Consider the following 15,933-nt stretch of genomic DNA (forward strand, 5'->3'; position numbering starts at 1 on the left):
TGAACCGAGATCTCGCCACTATACTCCAGCCTGTGACACAGAGTGAGACCCTGTCTCAAAAAATAAATAAATAAAGCAAACAAAATCAAAAGCAATCATGGTTTTTTGCCATTGGAATTAATGACAAAAAACCACGATTACTTTTGCACCAACCTAATACTAGGCTTTGGATGCAGGTTTGTCTGACATTCCGGTCCCCTGTTTGTCAACACTAAGCCAGCATGTTTGCCCACGTGCCTGCTTCTCCCATTAGGCAGTAGCCCTTCAATGGCAGGGAAGATCAGAGTCATCTTGGTGTGTGCAGCTAACACGGATGCCCGGCACAGAAGAGGCGCTTGCTTTCCACCTGTTGGCTGGTCACGAAGTGCGGGGTCCACACACGCCTACCCTCTTTGGAGCCCATCCACGCTGACCTCCAGTCTCACGTCCTCTTTGCTCACCTACTTCTGCTGCCACCTAACCAAACTTCTTGGCTTTCAGTATAAATAAGTCCTTTCTAGAGAAATAAAGCATTCCTAGTTCACTTTTGAGAAAAGTGAGCCCCTTGGGGAATTGCAGTGCTGAGAAGTCTGGTGGGAAGGGCACATTCATGGGGCTTGATGACAGGGAGGGTTTGGCTAGATCCGCTTTGAGCACAGTCCAACCATCTTTATAGTTCATGACAACCAGCCTTTAAGATGCTTCGGGGATATCAGGATAGTGATCACCATCAGGGCACTGAGGACAGGGCGTAAGGGGGGCTTCTAAGAGGGGGTGTGATGTTTCCTGATCTGGGTGACAGCTCCCCAAAAGTGGTCAGTGTATGAGTGATGACCACTCTTAGGGGCCACACTTAGGTACCCGCGGTTCTCTGTATTTCACATTTCAATACAAAGCTCCAAAAATTGCTTCAGAAGTTGGTTAAGCTTCTCTTCCTCTGGATTGCAAACTCATATGCCAAAAGTTCAATTCTCTGCAGGCCAAGATGGAGCAGCCTTTTATAAACAGGCTTCCGAGAGTTTTGCCCCAAAGTATTCCTGTATCCCGGCAGCAAGCACCCTGATGCCCACCCAGCGGTCTGTATCTGTGTCAACCAGCAGCTCTCGGCCTGGCCTCATCCAGGGCCTGAAGCCTATTACAGACTCCCCCCACCCTCCAGCAGCACGTGGGGTGCACAACAAAGCTCAGCCCTGGACACAGCCGGGTGCCGGGGGCCGGGGTGAGGGGGCAGGAGGCAGGACGCAGGAGGCGAGCTGTCCAGGCGGGGCAGGACGAGGGAGTCCTGAATTGTAGACCTAAGGGGGAGAATCACTGGCACCCTAATTAGCTCTTGATGGCTTCCAAAGCTCTTTTAAGTCCCTTTTTTTTTTTTTTTTTAATCTCTCCAAGAACTCTGAGTGGTAAACACGACAAGTAACATAATTCCCAGTTTACAGGTAAGGGCACTAAAGCCCACCCCAAACCGCTGGGGAGCAAGGCCAGGCCCAAACTCAGCTCAGAAAGGAGGTGCGAGCAGCCGGGCGCTAGCCAACCACTTCTGGCCCCTTGGCAGATCAGGCAGAGACCTCTATGCAAACCAGTGCAGCCAGACAGGGGTGAGGGGCCCCTGCTGCCGCCACCAAAGACAAAACTGAACCTCGATCTGATGCAGACTGCAGGAAATATGGGGCAGGTCCATTACCCTGTGAGAAGGGAATCAGTCAAATCCAAAATGTGGGACATGCTACAGGACAACTGACCCAGTTTCTTTAATGAGTCAATGGCATTAAACTAAGGAGGGGTGACAGTTCTAAATTAAAAGACACTTTCAAAGGACCTTAAGACAGCAGTGCATACCGTGAGCGGATCTTATTCAGATCCTGATTTAAGTAACTCAACTATAAAAAGACCTTTTTTTGGACAGAGCAATTTAATTTAGTACTTGGTACATTTAATGTAGCACTTGGATATTCGAAGATATTAATCTTCAATTTACCATCAGGGCCCAGTGAGTTTTTTTTTTTTTTTTTTTTCTGGAGACAGAGTTTCACTCTTGTTGCCCAGGCTGGAGGGCAGTGACACAATCTTGGCTCACTGCAATGTTTGCCTCCCAGGTTCAAGTGATTCTCCTGCCTCAGCCTCCCAAGTAGCTGGATTACAGGTGTGCACCACCACCCTAATTTTTTTTGTATTTTTAGTAGAGATGGGGTTTCACGATACTGGTCAGGCTGGTCTTAAACTCCTGACCTCAAGTGATCTGCCCACCTCAGCCTCCCAAAGTGCTGGGATTATAGGCGTAAACCACCATGCCCAGCCTATTTTTATTTTTTTAGTTTACTTTTTGAGTAGTTCTAGCAATGTATAAGGATAGTTTGTGAATTTTATTATCTCTTAGAGACCTTCCACAGAACCACAGAACATAAACCCATTCTGTCTTGCAATTCCTACACGGATTGGTTCAAGCCTTTTGTAAATCTAAGGTATATTTTGGAATCAGGGATCTTATTTTTCCTGTATCTTGAAATATTTTTCTATTCATCATCCTGAGAATTATTTCATCATCACTCATCAAGTATTTCCAGTTATGCTAAAAGAGACTAAAATATGGAAAATGGAAAGCTGATGGACTTGCGTAAAAAGCAGAATGAAATAAACCATCTCTGCCACAGCACCCTTCCGTTTTCTTACTACATTGCTCACAGTATTGCATCAACTTTCAAGAAGGTAGAAGAAAATTCTGGAGATGACAGGCTTTCCTTTGTTTCACTCTTATTGAACAACACAATCGAGCATTCGGAAATTTCCTTTTTCTACCCACAACAACAAGGAGAAGAAAACTGACTGAGGGAGACATTCATAATTATAGAAGTGGGGGAAGACCCAATACAGTGGCTCATGCCTGTAATTCCAGCACTTTGGGAGGCTGAGGCGGGCAGATCACTTGAGGCCAGGAGTTTGAGACCAGCCTGGCCAACATGGCCAAACCCATCTCTACTTAAAATACAAAAATGAGCCGGGCATGATGGTGCATGCCTGTAGTCCCAGTTACTTGGTGCACGCCTGTAGTCCCAGTTACTTGGGAGGCTGAGGTGGGAGGATTGCTTGAACCTGGGAGGCAGAGGTTGCAGTGAGCCGAAATCGCAGCACTGCACACCAGCCTAGGAGACAGAGCGAGACTCCATCTCAAAAAAAGAAGAGGAAGAGGAAGAGAAGAAGAAAGAAGAAAGAAGAAGTAGTCGGCCCAGGGCCATGGCTCAGGTCTATAATCCAGCACTTTGGGAGGCTGGAGTGGGCGGACTGCTTGAGCCTAGGAGCTCGAGATCAGCCTGGACAACATGAAAAAAGTCCATCTCTATTTAAAAAAAAAAGAAGAAGAAAAAGAAAAGAAAAATCCAGGCATGGTGGTGCATGCCTGTGGTCCCAGATACTCAGGAGGCTGAGGTGGGAGGATTGCTTGAGCCTGGGAGGTAGAGGCTACAGTGAGCTATCGTCACACCACTGCATTCCAGCCTGGGTGACAGAGCAAGATCCTGTCTCTTTAAAAAAAAAAAATAGAGGAGAAGGGACAGTCACTCTGTCTCATTAGCCAGAGGCTAATGATGATGGTGAAATCAATCAAATGGGAGAAATTTCAGTGAGTATTCAGATGACCATATCCTAGACAAATTTTCTCAAATCTGTATTTCCAATGACACAAAAAATTTGCATTCAATTAACAGGCAAGACTTCACTCAATATTTTGTAATAAGGACTTGGACCATTGCATTTTTCTAAAAGGATGTATGATGGTATCCTTTCACATTTTTTGGTGTTTGTGAACAAAATGGGATACATTTCATAAGTGGACAAATGCCAAAGGCAGGTGTTTATATGAAGATACTGAGAGGAAATAGATAATGCAAATTTTTTAATTAATTGAATTGATCATTCTAATGGGTGGTTATAGATCAAAAAATGAAAATGTTTTGCAATCATGGAACAAAAAAAAAATGACCACACTCTCTCCAACAAAATTGTGTCAACGATTTCAAAAAGTTCATCCAAATATCACATTTTGACAACATCAGCGCAAGAAGAAGGAAAAGTAATGTTAGCCTAGAAACCTCTAAAGGTGCAGTTGAAACCTGGAATTAGCATTTTTAAGGTGGATGAGTTCCAGGCTCATGCAAGGCAGGTGATAAGTAGCCAGTTGCATTCAAAGGATGCTACCAATGTACCTTCAAAATCGCAAACATGGAATAAAAAATTGAGTTTGCTATGTCTTCATTCTAAAATGTCTAATGAAGTTGTATTTCACCAGCCCTTTATTCTTCTGCAAATGACCAACAGGGACACCTCAGATATATTGCAGGTTCTGTTCCAGACCACTGCAATAAAGCTAATACTGCAAGAAAGTGAGTCACAGTTTCCCAACGCATATAGAAGTTATGCTTACGTTATAGTATAGTCTATTTATAGTCTATTAAGAATGCACCATCCTGACTAACACAGTGAAACCCCATCTCTACTAAAAATACAAAAAATAAGCCAGGCGTGATGGTGGGTGCCTGTAGTCCCAGCTACTCAGGAGGCTGAGGCAGGAGCATGGTGTGAACCCAGGAGGCAGAGCTTGCAGTGAGCCAAGACCGCGCCACTGCACTCCAGCCTGGGTGACAGAGCAAGACTCAGTCTCACAACAAAAAAAAAATGCAAAACTATTGTCTAAAAAACCAAAGTACATACCTTAATTTAAATATTTTTATTTCTGACTGGGTGCAGTGGCTCACACCTGTAATCCCAGCATTTTGAGAGGCTGAGGCAGGAGGATCATTTATACACATATTTTATATATATATATAATTGCTAAAAAATGCTAACAATCACATGAGAGTTCAGTGAGTGGTAATCATTTTGCTGGTGGGGGTCTTGATGGCTGCTGACTGATCAAAGTGCTGGCTGCTGAAGGTTGGGGTGGCCATGGCAATTTCTTAAAATAAGACAACAACGAAGTTGACTGCATAAAGTGACTTTCCCTTTCACAAAAAAATTTCCCCATAGGATACAATGCTGTTTGATGGCATTTTATCCACAGTAGAACTTCTTTCAAAATTGGAGTCCATTATCTCATACCCTGCCACTGCTTTATCAACTAAATGTAATATTCTAAATCCTTTGCACTCATATCAACAATGTTCACAGCATCATCATTAAGAGTAGTTTCCATCTAACGAAACCACTCTCTTTGCTCATCCATAAGATGCAACTCTTCATCTGTTAAAGTTTTCTCACGAGATCATAGCAATTCAGTCACATCCTCAGGCTTCATTTCTTTTTTTTTTTTTGAGCTGGAGTCTCGCTCTGTCGCCCAGGCTGGAGTGCAGTGGCCGGATCTCGGGTTCATGCCATTCTCCTGCCTCAGCCTCCCGAGTAGCTGGGACTACAGGCGCCCGCCACCTCGTCTGGCTAGTTTTTTGTATTTTTTTAGTAGAGACGGGGTTTCACTGTGTTAGCCAGGATGGTTTCGATCTCCTGACCTCGTGATCCGCCCGTCTCGGCCTCCCAAAGTGCTGGGATTACAGGCTTGAGCCACCGCGCCCGGCCTTCATTTCTAATTCTAGTTCTCTTGCTATTTCCACCACATCTACAGCTCTTTCCTCCACTGAAGTCTCAAACCCCTCAAAGTCGTCCATGAGGTTGGAATAAACTTCTTCCAAACTTTTGTCAATGTTGGCTGGGCGCAGTGGCTCACACCTGTAATCTCAGCATTTTGGGAGGCCGAGGTAGGTGGATACCTGAACTCAGGGGTTCAAGACCAGCCCGGCCAACATGGTGAAACCCTGTCTCTACAAAAAATACAAAAATTAGCCAGGTGTGATGGCAGGTACCTGTAGCTACTCGGGATGCTGAGGTTGGAGAATCACTTGAGCCAGGGAGGGGGAGGTTGCAGTGAACCGAGATTGCACCGTTGTACTCCAGCCTAGGCAATGGGAATGAAACCCCGTCTCAAACAAAACAAACAAACCAACAAACCAAACTCCTGTCAATGTTTGTTGATATTTTGACTTCTTCCCATGAATCACAAATCTTCATAGCATCCAGAATGGTGAATCCTTTCCAGAAGGTTTTCAGTTGACTTTGCCCAAATCCACCAGAGGAATCACTATCTATAGCCTTATGAAATGTATTTCTTAAATAACAAGACTTGAAAGTCAAAATTACTCTTTGCAGAGTGGATGTTATGGGAGGAGGCATGAAAACATTCATCCCCTTGTACATCTCCATCAGAGCTTTCAGGTGATCAGGTGCATTCTCTATGAGCAGTAATATTTTGAAATAAATATTTTTTTTCTGAGCAGTAGGTCTTAACAATGGACTTAAAATATTCAGAAAACCATGCTGGAAACAGATGTGCTGTCATTTGGGCTTTGTTATTCTATTTATAGAGCAGAGGTAGAGTCAATTTAGCATATTCTTTTGTTTGTTTGTTTGTTTTGAGGTGGGAGTTGCACTCTGTCACCTAGGCTGGAGTGCAGTGGCACAATCTCAGCTCACTGCAACCTCCACCTCCCAGGTTCAAGCAATTCTTCTGCCTCAGCCTCCTGAATAGCTGGGACTACAGGCGCACACCACCACACCTGGCTAATTCTTTTTGTATTTTTAGTAGAGACAAGGTTTTACCATATTGGCTAGGCTGGTCTCAAACTCCTGACCTTGTGATCCACCCACCTCAGCTTCCCAAAGTGCTAGGATTACAGGCATGAGCCACCTCGACCAGACTTTTTTTTGGCGGGGGTTGGGGGGGCGATAGGGTCTTGCTCTGTCACCCAGGCTGTAATGCAGTGGCACAATCTCGGGTCACTGCAGCCTCTGCCCCCCAGGTTCAAGAAATTCTCCTGCCTCAGCCTCCCGAGTAGCTGGAATTACAGGGGCATACCATCATGCCTGGCTAACTTTTGCATTTTTAGTAGAGATGGGGTTTCACTATGTTGGCCAGGCTGGTCTCGAACTCCTGATCTCAAGTGATCTGCCCACTTCGGCCTCCCAAAGTGCTGGGATTACAGGCATGAGCCACCACACCTGGCCAATTTAGCATATTCTTAAGTGTCCTAGGATTTTCTGAATGGTAAACAAGCACTGGCTTCTATATAAAGTCACCAGCTGCATTAGCCACTAACAAGAGAGTCAGCCTGTCCTTTGAAGCTCTGAAGCCAGACGTTGACTTCTCCTCTCTAGCTGTGAAAGCCCTCTTTCTGTGAACCAACCTCTGGTGGCTTCCAGCCTTTCTTCTGCAGCTCCCTCACCACTCTCAGCCTTCACAGAATTGAAGAGAGTGAGGGCCCTGCTCTGGATTAGGCTTTGGCTTAAGGGAATGTTGTGTTTGGTTTATCTATCCAGACTCCAACTCCCTCCATATCAGTAGTAAGGGTGTTTCACTTTCTCATTATCCGTGTGTTCACCGGAGTAGCACTTTTAAATTTCCTTCAAGAACTATTCCTTTGTGTTCACAACTTGGCTGTCTGTCGCAAGAGACCTAGCTTTTGGCCTCTATTGGCTTAAGGAGGCCTGAGGAGTTGGAGAGAGATGGGCGAGTGGCTGTTCCCAGGAGCAGTCAGAACACACATCTATCCTTTAAGTTCACTGTCTCAGAAGGACACGGTTTGTGATGCCCCAAAACAATGACGATGGCAACATCACAAATCACCGTAACAGATATAATTCTAACGAAAAAGCTGGAAATACTGTAAGAATTAGCAAAATGTGACAAGAGAGACATGAAGCGAGCACACGTTGTTGGGAAAAAAATGAGAGATTTGCTCACAAACCTTCAATTTGTTTAAAAAATTAAAACAATATCTGCAAAACGCAATTAAGTGAAATGCAATAAAATGAGTTTTTGCCTGTATTTCTAAAATGACTTAAACACTGAAAATGTAAAGAGTCCTTTGGACCCACAGAGCCAGTGGTGATGGTGAGGGAAGCAACTGCTGTCGATGCTGTGAGGTGTAACAGGGGCCCTTTAGTTACTTAAGAAAATGACCTTGGCCGGGTGTGGTGGCTCAAGCCTATAATCCTAGCACTTTGGGAGGCTGAGACAGGAGGATCACTTGAGTGCAGGAGTATGAGACCAGCCTGGGCAACATAGGGAGGCCCTGTCTCTTAAAAAGGAAGAAAGAGTGCCAGGCACAGTGGCTCATGCCTGTAATCCCAGCACTTTGGGAGGCCGAGGCAGGTGGATCATGAGGTCAAGAGATCGAGACCATCCTGGCCAATATGGTGAAACTCCATCTCTACTAAAAATACAAAAATTAGCTGGGCATGGTGGCGGGCGCCTGTAGTCCCAGCTGAGGCAGGAGAATCACTTGAACCCAGGAGGCGGAGATTGCAGTGAGTCGAGATTGTGCCACTGCACTCCAGTGTGGCAACAGAGTGAGACTCCATCAAAAAAAAGAAAGAAAGAGAGGGAGGGAGGGAAGGAAGGAGGGAGGGAGGGAGGGAGGAAGGGAGGGAGGGAGGGAGGGAGGGAGGGAGGAAGGAAGGAAGGAAGGAAGGAAGGAAGGAAGGAAGGAAGGAAATAAAGAGAAAATGACCTTCTTTGGGCTGGGCGTGGTGGCTCATGCCTGTAATCCCAGGACTTTGGGAGGCTGAGGTGGGAGGATTGTTTGACCTCAGGAGTTTGAAACCAGCCTGGGCAACATGGCAAAACCCTGTCTCTACTAATAATACAAAAATTAGCCAAGCATAGTGGCAAGTGCCTGTAGTCCCGCTACACAAGAGGCTGAGGTGGAAGGATCACTTAAGACTGAGAGGTAGAGGCTGCAGTCAGCCATGATCATGCCACAGTGCTCCAGCCTCAGTGACAGAGTGAGATCCTGGCTTGAAAGAAAGAAACGGAGAGAGAAAGCAAGAGGAAGGAAAGAAGAGGGAGGGAGGAGGGAAAAGAAGAAGAAAGAAGAAGGAGGAAGAAAGGAGAGGAAGGAAGGAAGGAAGGGAAGGAATTAAGGCCGACGTCTTGGCGTGATTTTATGTTTGATGTCGGAGGGACGGAAGGAGGTAGGAGGGTAGTTAGGATGAATGAAAGACGGGAGCGAATTAAGTCTGAGGGAACTGAGGAAGGACGGTAAGAAGACTACTGAGACTGACTTCCTTACGGTCGTGCTTTCAAGTTACGTTTTTCGTTTACTTACTACTGCCTTCCGTCATCCTGTGCATTCCTTCTTTCAGTTCCATATTTCTGAGGAAATAATCTTAAGACCTTTTATTACATGGCATTAATTAGTCTTAATTAGTCGCTTCCGGCAGGAGGTAGGAGGGATTGCCTGTTTAGTTCTGTTGCCGTGAGTCGTTAGGTGCTGTGTTCACTTCCCTCATTACAGTAACGGCACTTCATGAATGAGCCGGAGTCCTCCTGAGTGTGTGCTGTATGGGATTGATGTAGTGTAAGTCAGGATTGATTGAATTTCTTTCATGTATTAGTTCAACTCCAGACCCGATCGTGCCCTACTCCTTCCTTCCTTCCTTCTTTCTTTCGTGTCGGTCTTGCTTTACTTCCTACTTACTTCGTTCATGCAGTTATTCATTCAGGTCATTTCTGTCGTAGTGACCGGTGCTTCTTTCCTTTCATTCTGTGATTTTCTTTGTTCCTTTCCCCTTCATCTCTTCTTTCTGTTCTTTTCCTTTCTCTTACCATACGATTTTATCTCGTGCCCGATCCCCTCCCCTCAATCCATCCTCTCGCTTCAGCCTCACATCCTCTAAGCCCTCTTAGGTAATTGAGTGAGTACGAAGGCCCAGTGATGTAGTGGATGGAAGGCATAGAAAAGCAAGAGCGACCGCGACGACAGGAGACGACAATAGAAAAGAAAGACATACATACAGAAAGACACGAAATAACTACATGAATCAAGACCAGAACGACAAAAGAAAGAAAGGAAAGGAAGAAAGAAAATAAACGACCCAGATACTTTGTTGAGATGCTGGGCAAAGCGAAGGTGGCTGCCAAGACCGAGTGGGTGCTGTGAGTGCTGCTGTTTGCTCTGCTCCTGTGAATGTCGGACCTCTCCATAATACTTTTCTTCAGAAATGAGAGCAGAAGAATGCTCCAGCAGTGCAGGTACCACTCTGCACAATTGCGAGTGCAAATGACATGCCCTAGTCAGGCCCTGGCATGAAGCGTGTCCACCTCCACACTGGGAATAGCAGAAGCCCCAGTGGCCAGTCTTTCCTGGCTGCCCCAGAGCCTGAGACCCAGTCCTAGCCCAGCAGGCAGTCCAGAGGGAGAGGAGCTCAGGCCCCCAGGGAGGCTCCAAGGCAGGTCTTATCAACACCACTCAGTCAACCGGCCTTGGGGAGGTCAGTCTGAGGGCAGATGGAATCCCAGCTCCTGTCCACCAAGGCACAGCCCTGATCTTAGGACGACTGCTGGTGGGGGGCTGTTCCCTCCCCAGCACAGCAGCTGACAAACAGGGATCCCAGCAAAAACTGCCAGAATCTTTGAAGTTAAAGCTCCATCAGTGCCATGTTTTGGGGTACCTCCCTCCCCAGGCGATGACAGCAGAAAAGTTTGTGAGAAACCAAGGCTGGCAGGTGCCCAAGAAGGCCAAGAGTGGATGCCATGGGAAGGCTGAGCAAACCATGGAAGCCACTACCTTCTCTGCCAGGCCACCACAGCGGTCCTCAGGGCCAGGCTTGATGACAGGCCCCTACCTGCCCTTACCCAGCTCCAGCTAGGGGGCTGGGCAGTCAGGCAACCCATCCAGGCCGGTGTCCTTCACAACTCTGCCCAGAGTCTCTCCAAGATGTGCAGCTGCTTTCTAAGCTGAAACGTCTCCTGGTCCAGCGGGGCCCACTAGCACAACCAGCTCATCCTGGTTTTAGCAGCGAAAGCCCTGTGTGCCCATCCTGGGGCCTGCTTGCCCATCATTTAAATAACCAAAGGAGGCCAGGTGTGGTGGCTCACGCCTGTAATCCCAGCACTTTGGGAGGCCGAGGCAGGCGGGTCACTTGAGGACAGGAGTTTGAGACCAGCCTGGGCAACATGGTGAAACCCCATCTCTACTAAAAATACAAAAATTAGCCGGGTGTGGTGCCGTGCACCTGTAATCCCAGCTATTTGGGAGGCTGAGGGACCAGAATCTCGTAAACCCAGGAGACAAAGGTTGCAGTGAGCTGAGATCGCACCACTGCATTCCAGCCTGGGCGACAGAGTGAGACCCTGTCTCAAATAAATAAATAAATAAATAAATAAATAAATAAATAAATAACCAAGGGAGGCTGACCCAAGCAATTCTTCCCAACGTCCTTCCCGCCTTTCCTGATCACTTTTGAAAACTGCTGGAAAATTCTCTACCTTAAGAAAGATGGGAAAATCTGTCTACACACTCCTCCTGCCCCACACATACCCACATACGGATGGAGCCTCTCTGAAGGCTTCTCAGGCTTTTGACTGTGACCCCACTATAAGAAATATGTTAACGGCCGCTGCCGGGCGTACGTGTTGGTGCTAGAGACAGATGCAGGGCCTCGCTGGGGGCCTCTCGGGATCAATTTTGAAGAGGTACTTGGCCATGACTTCTCTTCACCTCCGACCTTTCCTTCCCGGGGCTGAGACTCTGGACTCAGAGTGGTTGTCACAATGGAAGGGATCAGTAATTTCAAGACACCATGCAAATTATCAGAAAAAAAGAAATCTGTATTATGTTCAACTCCAACTATAAATATCCCGGCCTCTCCATTTATGCAGAAGCTTGGCTTTGGTACTGGGGTAAATGTTTACCTTATGAAAAGATCTCCAAGAGGTTTGTCTCATTCTCCTTGGGCTGTAAAAAAGATTAATCCTATATGTAATGATCATTATCGAAGTGTGTATCAAAAGAGACTAATGGATGAAGCTAAGATTTTGAAAAGCCTTCATCATCCAAACATTGTTGGTTATCGTGCTTTTACAGAAGCCAGTGATGGCAGTCTGTGTCTTGCTATGGAATATGGAGGTGAAAAGTCTTTAAATGACTTAATAGAAGAACGATATCAAGCCAGCCGAGATCCTTTTCCAGCAGCCATAATTGTAAAAGTTGCTTTGAATATGGCAAGAGGGTTAAAGTATCTGCCCCAAGAAAAGAAACTGCTTCATGGAGACATAAAGTCTTCAAATGTTGTAATTAAAGGAGATTTTGAAACCATTAAAATCTGTGATGTAGGAGTCTCTCTACCACTGGATGAAAATATGACTGTGACTGACCCTGAGGCTTGTTACACTGGCACAGAGCCATGGAAACCCAAAGAAGCTTTGGAGGAGAATGGTGTTATTACTGACAAGGCAGACATATTTGCCTTTGGCCTTACTCTGTGGGAAATGATGACTTTATTGATTCCACACGTTAATCTTTCAAATGATGATGATGATGATGAAGATAAAACTTTTGATGCAAGTGATTTTGATGATGAAGCATACTATGCAGCCTTGGGAACTAGGCCACCTATTAGTATGGAAGAACTCAATGAATCATACCAGAAAGTAATTGAACTCTTTTCTGTATGCACTAATGAAGACCCTAAAGATTGTCCTTCTGCTGCACACATTGTTGAAGCTCTGGAGACAGATGTCTAGTGATCACCTCAGCTGAAGTGTGGCTTGCGTAAATAACTTATTCCAAAACATTTATATAGTTACTAACAGTAGTTATTAGACTCTAAAATTGGCATATTTGAGGACCATAGTTTCTTGTTAACATGTGGATAACTATTTCCAATATGAAATATGCTTATGTTGGCTATAAGCATTTGGAATTGTCCTGGGTTTTCTGTAAAGTATTAGAAACTAGCTACATAAGTACTTTGATACTGCTCATGGTAACTTAAAACACTAGCAGTAAAACGCTGTAAACTGTGTCTAACATTAATTTAACAACCATTACTTTTATTAATGATCTTGCTTATTCTCTATTTTAATGGATCTACTGAAATTAGCACTTTGTACAGTACAAAATAAAGTCTACATTTGTTTAAAACACTGAAAAAAAAAATATATGTTTACATTATTGCCCAGTGTGTGCACACACAAGTACAGGCACACACAGGCACACACACACACACACTCAGGAGTCATAATACTAAGTACTTAGAGACAATGACAACAGAGAGAGGTTGGAGTCAAATAACTAACCCTTCTCACCAGGGACCCAGGCATAGATGTGGCAGCCCCTTACCGCAGCCTCTGCCGGGGACAGCTTTTCTGGGAGGAAGGCCTCAGGGCAGAATGCACCCTCCGCCTTCCCAAGGCTCAGCTTGGGGGTCAGTGGGAAAAGTCGGAAAGCAGGGCTGCAGGGTCAGCCTCTATTCCCCAATCAGGAAGAAACACCAGCAGGGAGAAGTCTCTGCCAGAGACAGGAGGCCCTGGCTGTTTTGTGGGCTCTGCCAGGAGCGTTGGGTTTCCAGCCTTGGTTCCCAGGAGTGGTTTCTCCTCCCAGGGCCCCTCTGACCTCATCTACACAATAACCTGCAAGACCATGGCACCGCTAAGTGCTGTCTTCAGATTTGGAGAGTTTACAAAGATCGTTCTCTCCCTCACTTATTCTACAAAGGTTTATTATGGTACCCAGAAACATCAGACACTGAGTCAGGCCCTGGAGCTTAAAAACAAAAAGAAGTCACAGTCCCAGCGCCCACAGAGTCTCAGAGCCCAGCCCAGAGACACAGGCTCCCCCACCCAACACCCTGCATGCGGGTCCATGTGTGCGCCTGTATGTTGGGGACCAGGGTGTGGGCAGTGCACAGAGCTGCATATGGTGGCCAGGTCACCTGTACAGGTAAGGCAGCTCCTGCCCTTGCCACCTCGTCCTCGAGAGAAGCCTTTCCGTGAGCCACACTGTGCTGTTGCCTTTTCCCCGCCTGGTCCACGGAGGTTGTAATGCTCAGATTAACACACTCTGAGAATGGACGTGACAGTGCAGCACAAAACAGAGGTGACACGCGTGAGCTCACGGCCGGGTCCCCTCCGGTGTCCACCCTCCAAGAAGTCCCCGGCTGTCTGGGCTGCCAGTTTCATTCAGCAAATACTGTTCTATAAACAACTGACCCAGATTCTCAGCGTGAATCAGGACGTTTCCCAGGCAGTCGAGGATGTACAGGGTTGAATTTCAATGTTGCTTAAAAGCATTAAAGCTTGAAGGCACACTCAGGCCACTCTTCCATGGGGACAATGGTTCTGGCACCATCCGAAGGCCACAGCCCCCAGGCAGCCAGGACCCCTCCTGGCGCCTCGCTCTCTCATGCTCAGGGCTGACTCAAGGAGCCTCTGCAGAAAGAGGTGTTTTAAACTTTAATTAACGTACATTCTTTCCTAGGCCTCGTGACCTGACTTTCCATCCTCTCTCCATTGAGACCTGCAGCAGCAATAGAATCACCTTCCATTTTAACCCCAATGCCCGTCAAACGTGGCCTGGCCGCCAGAGCAAAAGACGGGAGAATCAGGAAGTAGGGAGGAAGCGGGGACGGACGCATGGGCCACGGCCACAGTGCCCTTGACCCTCCATGCATCCTCACAGAGGTGAGGCGAGGGACAGGTCCAGCTGTTCACGCTGGCGGAGTGTGGAGGCTGTGAGAATGCACCTCCCTCGCCCCCCACAGCCCCAGGAACTGTCATCGGCCCGGTCCCAGGTGCTGGGCTCTGAAATCCATGTTCTCCCAGCTGCTCCCAGCCAGTGGTCTGGCACGGCAAAGGTACTGAGGCAGGCTCGTTCCCAGGGGACAGGAGATTTGCCGACGGTCCTTTCCTCAGGGCCGGACCTGCAGCACTGACCCAGAGCCCACCCCAGCTGCCTCTTGGAGGGCCCAGATTAACGCAGAGACCAACCACCGACACCACAGTTCATGCCACCGCCATTCCTCACCCAGCGGTGTCACAGGCCTCCCAGCCGGCACCCCCTGATGCTCTGGCCCCCAGGTTCCATCCTCCATGCAGCAACCAGACCAGCGCCTCGAAAACATGGATATGAGGCCAGGTGTGGTGTAATTCCAGCACTTTGGGAGGCCAAGGTGGGAGGATAGCTTGAGCCCAGGAGTTTAGGATCAACCTGGGCAACCATAGTGAGAACTTGTTGCAACAAAAATAAAGGTTTTTTTTTTTTTAAAGTAAGTTAAATTAAATTATTAAAAAGATTTGTGACTGAAAGGCTCATAGAGCACCAAAAAGAAGACCCACGCCCACAGACTAAGAGGAAAAGAAAATCTAAACAGCCAAGACCAAATGGAGAAATCTATGTCTGAAACAATACAGAAGAAAAAGACCAGAAGTTTTAGCACAAGAGGAGTCAGGGCATCCTGGGGGACCAAAGGACGTGGGCAGCTGGTATTGTAGCAGGACAAGCCGCAGACAAAACTCCTCAGACACCGGATTAAAGAAGGAAGAGGTTTTTTATTCGGCCGGGAGCGTCAGCAGACTCGCGTCTTAAGAGCCGAGCTCCCTGAAGAAGAAATACGTGGCCTTTTTAAAGGCTTACAACTTTAAGGGATCCATGTGAAAGGGTCATGATAAATCAAGCAAGCGTGGAAAATGTGACGGGGGGCTACATGCATCAGCTAACAGAACAAAAAGTTTTACAGTGCTTTCTCATACAATGTCTGGAATTTACAGATAACACTAGTAGTTTTGGTCAGGGGTTAATATTATCATTATTATTTTAACCACCAGGGCCAGGTGGTGGTGCCAAGGTCGTCTAGCTATTTATCTTACTTCTGTTTCTTTCCAACTTTTTGCTTTCTCCTCCTTCTCCTGTCTTATAAACTAGGAAAAAGGGGAGACGGGGAAAAGCCGGGAAAGACAGCAGGAGAAGTGGTGGTCTCATTCTATAGTATGTCTGTGTCTCCTCAGGAGAGCGTACAGATGTTAATTCAGAAAACAGACAGCATTAAAAAGAAGTACAGGGCCAGGCATGGTGGCTCACACCTGTAATCCCAGCACTTTGGGAGGTCGAGGCAGGTGGATCACGAGGTCAGGAGATT

The 15,933-nt window shown here is 46.7% G+C and overlaps 1 pseudogene across 1 annotated transcript; it reads left to right on the plus strand.

Annotated features, from left to right (window-relative positions):
- Positions 1-11,413: 11,413 nt before the first annotated feature.
- LOC104654425 lies at positions 11,414-12,943 on the plus strand (annotated as a pseudogene). The gene has a single exon (XR_746831.2). The product of XR_746831.2 is annotated as a lymphokine-activated killer T-cell-originated protein kinase pseudogene (transcript).
- The last annotated feature ends 2,990 nt before the right edge of the window (positions 12,944-15,933 follow it).

Source organism: Rhinopithecus roxellana, chromosome 5, assembly GCF_007565055.1.
Source record: "Rhinopithecus roxellana isolate Shanxi Qingling chromosome 5, ASM756505v1, whole genome shotgun sequence".
NCBI classification, from domain to species: Eukaryota; Metazoa; Chordata; class Mammalia; order Primates; family Cercopithecidae; genus Rhinopithecus; species Rhinopithecus roxellana.